At 38.7% G+C, this 6,344-nt stretch overlaps 1 long non-coding RNA gene across 1 annotated transcript; it reads left to right on the top strand.

The window, feature by feature from the left end:
• The first annotated feature begins 988 nt into the window (after positions 1–988).
• Positions 989–1,477, top strand: LOC136717330 (uncharacterized). Its single transcript, XR_010805218.1, has 3 exons — positions 989–1,086; positions 1,288–1,368; positions 1,458–1,477. It is a non-coding gene; the product is annotated as an uncharacterized LOC136717330 (long non-coding RNA).
• Positions 1,478–6,344: the final 4,867 nt, after the last annotated feature.

Genomic DNA, 6,344 nt, shown 5'->3' with positions numbered 1-6,344 from the left:
TTTTCAGAGTCCGGTCTTGATGTTGTAGAAATATATTGCAGACAAGGAACTACGATCACACTTTGCAATGCTTCGTTTTCTCTCTCCCTGGGCGAAGCTTAACAGAGTATTTCTAAAATTTGTATTATCCAATACACACAGTTATTTTAAAAACTGAAATCGTATACATGCTAAAATCCTAATGAAACCATGCATTTAATAATTAAATAGGTAAATGTGCAGTAGCCACAGATGTTTCCCACAACAGTATGTTTCCCACACTGGTAAGACTATTCAACCACTCAGCCGAAGCATTAAAAAATAACAAGCACCAATTTATTAGATTAAACATTTAAAAGAATAAACGACAAACGTCTGATTTTGCTTCTCAACGACTGAGTTCCTGAACTGAACAGCAGGAATCCTCTGGACACAACTTGGATGGGGGGATACACGTATACATATGTTGACATATAACGTTACTTCTGTGAAATGAGCAATTACTATTTGTCTTTTAAGAATAGTCTTGGATTTCCATCTCATATTCTTAAAAATATTTAAAGGCATGATCAATACAGTAATTTAAACGGATCACACGGTTGTTACATAAACATAGCACATTTAATTGCGTTAAGATGTGTTTCTATTAATTAAGAAAGGTAAAAATCAATGTACTGTAACAATAATCTCCAAAGCAGGATTTGAACCCAGGTCTGTCACACCGCAGTATAGTGACCCAGCAGCAAGTCTCACCCAGGCCTTATTTAAATGAAGATTGACTGGATCAGTAGGGAGCTGTGATTTTGTAACATAAAAAAGAAAAAAAATCAGAAAAAAAAAAAAAAACAGCCGGGAGGCGTGAGGAGCAGACCTGACACCTGCTGCGTGATACCAGATACTTGGTAACTGATACGTGATGCCTGAGCAGGAGACTTGGTGTCGGAGCACTGATGCTGAGGAGGAGGAGGAGCAATGACGATTGACTGAGGGAGGGGTGAGTAACGATTCTGATACTGGAGACTTGAGTGGGTGATGCTTGATACTTGACTGGAGGATGACTGATGCGTGAGGATGTCCTAAAATGGACACCGTAAGGGATACCAGCCTGTGGGTTTGAGGATTTCACTTATAATGCAGATAGCAAAGGAAATTATAAAGTGTGTATAACTGTATATAATAATAGATGCCACTAGGGGGCAGTTAAGAAATAAAATGTTCAGTGAAGTTGTTGTGTGATCTTTTTCTTTACTTGTTTATGATGTATTGCAGTTCCATGTTTTCATTTCCTGTCTCCCCTCCCATTCACAGAGCTCAGTGCAGAGCAGAGCTGCTGCGCTTATCTTCTCTGTCCAGCACTGAGATATCAAGATGCACTACACTGGCTAACAAGTAAGACTTTTTTTAACCTCAATTAAATGTTCTTTATCGTTCACTGTTCAGTTGTTATCAATCACGATATACTCTTTATCTGTCCACAGATCCTTCAGGCAGTAGCAGTGTTCAACAATCTCCTCCTGCACTGTTTATTTACCCTGATCAAAATGCTGAAATAAACTGCACTCATAATATCTCCAGCTATAATACCATTCTTTGGTACCAGCAGGTTAGAGAGGAAAGAGCTTTACATCTGATTGGATATCTAAACTATGATCAACCTGCTCTTGAACACAATATTGAAGCAAGATTCAAGTTAAGTGGAGATGGAAGGAAGAAAGGATTTTTAAGTATTTCTTCAATTAGAGCTGTAGACAGTGCTGTGTATTTCTGTGCAGCCAGCAAGCACGGTGCTGCAGATCCCCTTTTTCCACTACAAAAACCCTCCTAAGCCACAACCTCACCACTGTGTACAGTAAAACATACCATGTCCCAAACCACTATAACTGTCTAACAATTACTTGCAGCATAAGAGAGATGATAGCTGCTTTATTAAATCACCAGTAACAGTTAGAATATATATCACATACTTCAGAAGATTATTGTATACTAAATTATGGTGACAGATTCCAGTAGGTGGAAGTAAGGATGTAAATATATTCCATGAATCTTTATTTTGCTCATGTGGCATTGTGGTTAATTAGTTTTTGCCTTTCTCCAGTGTTGTATTATAATTTATGTATTTCTTAGCAGATGCCCTTATTCAGGGCAACTTACAAAATATAAAAGCATTACTTCCTGTTTCCCTTCCCATTAAGATGTTATCTTCTCTTTTTGTCAACATATCACCCAGACAGCAGCAGTGATAATGAATCTCCTCCTGCAGTATTTATTACTTAGACTAATAAGAAGTCAGCAGCGGTCCACTGTCAGCTCTCTGACTTTCTGTCCCAACACTCACTCCTTGATCCTCTGCAATCTGGCTTCCGCATAGCTCACTCCACTGAGACGGCTCTCCTGGCAGTCACTGACTCCCTCAGCTGTGCTCGGGCGGGCTCCCTCTCCTCAGTCCTCATCGATCTCTCTGCAGCATTTGACACTGTCGATCACTCCATCCTCCTCTCCTGCTTCACTGACCTTGGAATCTCTGGGACTGCTCTCACATGGTTCTCCTCCTACCACAGCGACCGGACCTACCAAGTGACATGACGAGGTTCTTCATCCACAACTCAAACTCTCCTCACAGGCGTACCCCAAGGCTCCGTCCTGGGCCCCCTCCTGTTTAATTGTTTAATGTCAATCATGTTTTAATTGTGTTTACTGACACTCGCATCATTAGCGTCTACTTGTATTAAAAGTGTTTTTGCCCATCAGTCTTGTCATCTGTGTGACGTTAGCTCGATAGAGCACTGATTTGGGTGACACACCAAACAGATTTCACTGTCAACTCTCACCATCGCTCTGCCCCACTCTCGCAAGATTCTCCCTTCAGCACCCCCCTTTAGTAGGTGGGGGTCCTGGTTGCTGGCTGCTAATTAAAATATTCCAAATGACACTTAGAACAGGAGATGTGCTAACTGATTGGAAAACTGCTAATTCCAAATTACAGACCCATCAGTCTCACCTGTATTACCTGTAACATTTTTGAACAAATGATTAGACTTAAAATCAAGGATCATCTTAATGAAAACCATATTCTTAGTCAACATGGGTTTAGACGACGCAGATCATGTCTTACTAATTTATTAGAATTTTTTGAACATGCAAATGCAGCTGTAGATCACATAAAAGCACATGATATGATATACTTAGATTTTCAGAAAGCTTTTGATAAGTTTACACACCAAAGACTGATCCTAAAATTGGAAGCCGTAGGTATTCAGGGTGACGTAAGTAGATGGATTATGAACTGGTTGATGTATAGGAAACAGAGGGTGTCGAGTTGCTTCTACCTGGAGTGAGGTTGTTAGTGGAGTTCCATAGGGATCAGTACTTTACTTTTTCTAATCTATATTAATGATCTGGACTCTGGATAGTTAGCAAACTTGTGAAATTTGCAGATGATACTAAAATAGGTGGCTCAGTAGATACAATCTCGGCAGTACAGGTTATTCAAAGGGATAATATTCAGTTGTGGGCTGACACCTGGCCAATGAAATTCAATGTGGATAAGTGCATGCAGGCAATCAACATGTCCCCTATAATTACATTATGGGAGGAATAGATCTGGAAGAATTCAAGCATGAGAAAGACCTAGGAGTTTATGTGGACTCCTCACTCTCCCCATCCAATGTAGGGAAGCAATAAAAAAAGGCAAACAGAATGTTAGGGTATATTGTCAAAAGTGCAGAATTGAGAACAAGGGCAGTAATGTTCAGACTGTACAATGCACTAGTTAGCTCATCTGGAATACTGTGTACAGTTCTGGGCTCCACACTTCAATAAAGATATCACTGCTCTAGAGGCAGTTCAGAGGAGAGCAACCAGACTTATTTCAGGTTTGAAGGGAATGTCCTACTCAGAGAGACTGAGAGAACTGAACCTTTCAATCTGGAACAAAGAAGTCTATGGGGGGATTTGATTAAAGTCTTCAAAATCATGAAGGGCATTGCCACACCAAACCAAAGGAGCTTTTCCAGATCAGCAGGGACACACGGACCCGGAGACACAAATGGAAATTGGGCTTCAAGGCATTCAAGACGGAAAACAGGAGACACTTCTTCACACAGAGAGTAGTCACAATCTGGAACAAACGCCCCAGCGATGGTTGAAGCTGAAAACTTTGGAACATTAGAAAATAGATTGAATAGGATCCTTGGATCACTTAGTTATTAATGGACATCAAACAAGCATGATGGGTCAAATGGCCTCTTCTTGTTTGTAAACTTTCTTATGTTCTTATATTGAGATCACAGTTCACCATTGGTTCTTTAACTATTGACTATTGACTCTATCTCGGGTATTTCAAAATGTATCTTGTACCAAATATTGTATTATAATCATGTCATATGATTGATGTATTACCATTGTTTAATGTCATTATAGGGACATAAATGGTTAAGAATATGATTTAATTGATTTTACAAAATCAGCCACCCTACATAAGTTGATGTCCCCCAAGAGTGTTCATGCTGCCACTGGGCCTGGTAGTAGCCTAGGCTAAACAAGCCAGCTACTAAGTTTTCATTTAGAAAAGCCTTGCCTGCCTATACTAAATAAAACAAGACTAAATAAAAGGTAAAAATTAGTTGACTAAATAGTGTGTTTTTTAGTGATTCATATATATTATTTCATGGTTTCCTGCTGGCATATTTGCAGTCTGGCCAAACAAATGCATGAACATTGAGAAACCTGCGTCGTAGTGCAGGGATCTTACCAAATCACATCAAATGACCCAAATGACCCAGGCATTTAGCCTGGCTGCTGGATCGCTACACTATAGTAAATACTACTCTTGTTGTATTGCACACATTGGTTGTGGCTTAGGAGGGGTTTTACAGAGGGAAAATGTACAGCTTTGTGGTTGCTGGCTGCATTGAAATACACAGCACTGTCTGCAGCTCATACTGGGGAAGTATTTAGAAAGCCTTTTTTGTTTCCATCTCCACTCTACTTTAATTTCTTTTCAATATCATTTTTAAGAGTTGAATTTGTAAACAAAATGAGCTTTTGTCCCCTCTAAATTGCTGGTACCACAGTAAGGTAATGCTTTAAACAGATGCCAGCTGGGGGCAGTAAAGGAATACATTTGTTTGTTGAAGGTTCATTGCTCATGAGTTGTTGCCTCTTTCAGGTGTGTTGTCTCTCTTTCCATTCAAAGAGCTCAGTCCAAGGCAGTGTCGCTATGCTGCTCTTCTTTCTCCCACATTGAGTTGTGAAGATGGTCACAATTTTCATTTGGTTCACTTTGATACTGCACTGGCTGATGGGTAAGAAGGATAGAATCTCACTACATTATTCTTTATTTTTGAGATTTCTGTTGTTGTGACTCATGTCATCATCTCTCTCAATCCACAGATCTTTCATACTGTAGCAGTGTTCATCAGTCTCCTGATACGCTGTTTAAGAACACTGGTGAACATGCTGAACCCAGTTGCAGCCATAAAATCCCCAACTATATTACGATACTATGGTACAAGCAGCCTAGATACGAAATATCTTTAAATCTAATTGGATATGTAAGCTATGAAAATCCGACACTTGAAGACAAAGTTGACCAGAGGTTCAAATTGAGTGGAGATGGAAGCAAGAAAGGCTTTTTAAATATTTCCTCAATAAAACCTGGAGATAGTGCTGTGTATTTCTGTGGAGGGAATTTCTATTCCCTCTACAAAAACCCTCCTGAGTCATGAACTCAACAGTGCGTGCAGCACAACACATCGCCTCCACATCTGGATCAATCCACTTTAAATAACTGCAGCATAGAAGATAGATCAAAGCTGTTTTATTATATGCCCCACTAACAAATTTGTAAATTTGAATTTGTAATGTTTTATGCCTTGTACTAAACTGTATTTTTAAACTTTGTATTGCGCTTATATTTTACTGTATATATAAGGGCCAAGAAATAAATAATAATAATAATAATAATAATAATAATAATAATAATAATAATAATAATAATAGTAAGTAAGCTGTGCCTCAAGGTGTATTGACGTACTGGTACATTCTACAGTAGAAAAGTAATACAACGCATATTAAACTATATAAATCTAGCTACAACCATGTTTCTTTTTAATATTTGACAATCAAATGTTAATGTAAGTCATTTAATTTGGTCTCTGTCTCATTATTTTGAACCCTTTCAGTGTTTTATACTAACAAAACAACTAAACAACATTAAAAGTCGAGTCAGATAAAAACTCACATACCGTTACAAGCTTTGTACTGATAAGACACACCCTGGACTGATTTGTAATTTGCGATTAGTGGTCAAAGTGTTTTTTAATTAAATATAAAGTAAAGTCTTTGTCAGTGAGTGTCCTCTCAGC

The sequence above is a fragment of the Amia ocellicauda genome, chromosome 21 (assembly GCF_036373705.1).
Source record: "Amia ocellicauda isolate fAmiCal2 chromosome 21, fAmiCal2.hap1, whole genome shotgun sequence".
NCBI classification, from domain to species: domain Eukaryota; kingdom Metazoa; phylum Chordata; class Actinopteri; order Amiiformes; family Amiidae; genus Amia; species Amia ocellicauda.
This window is presented reverse-complemented; position numbering and strand designations above follow the sequence as displayed.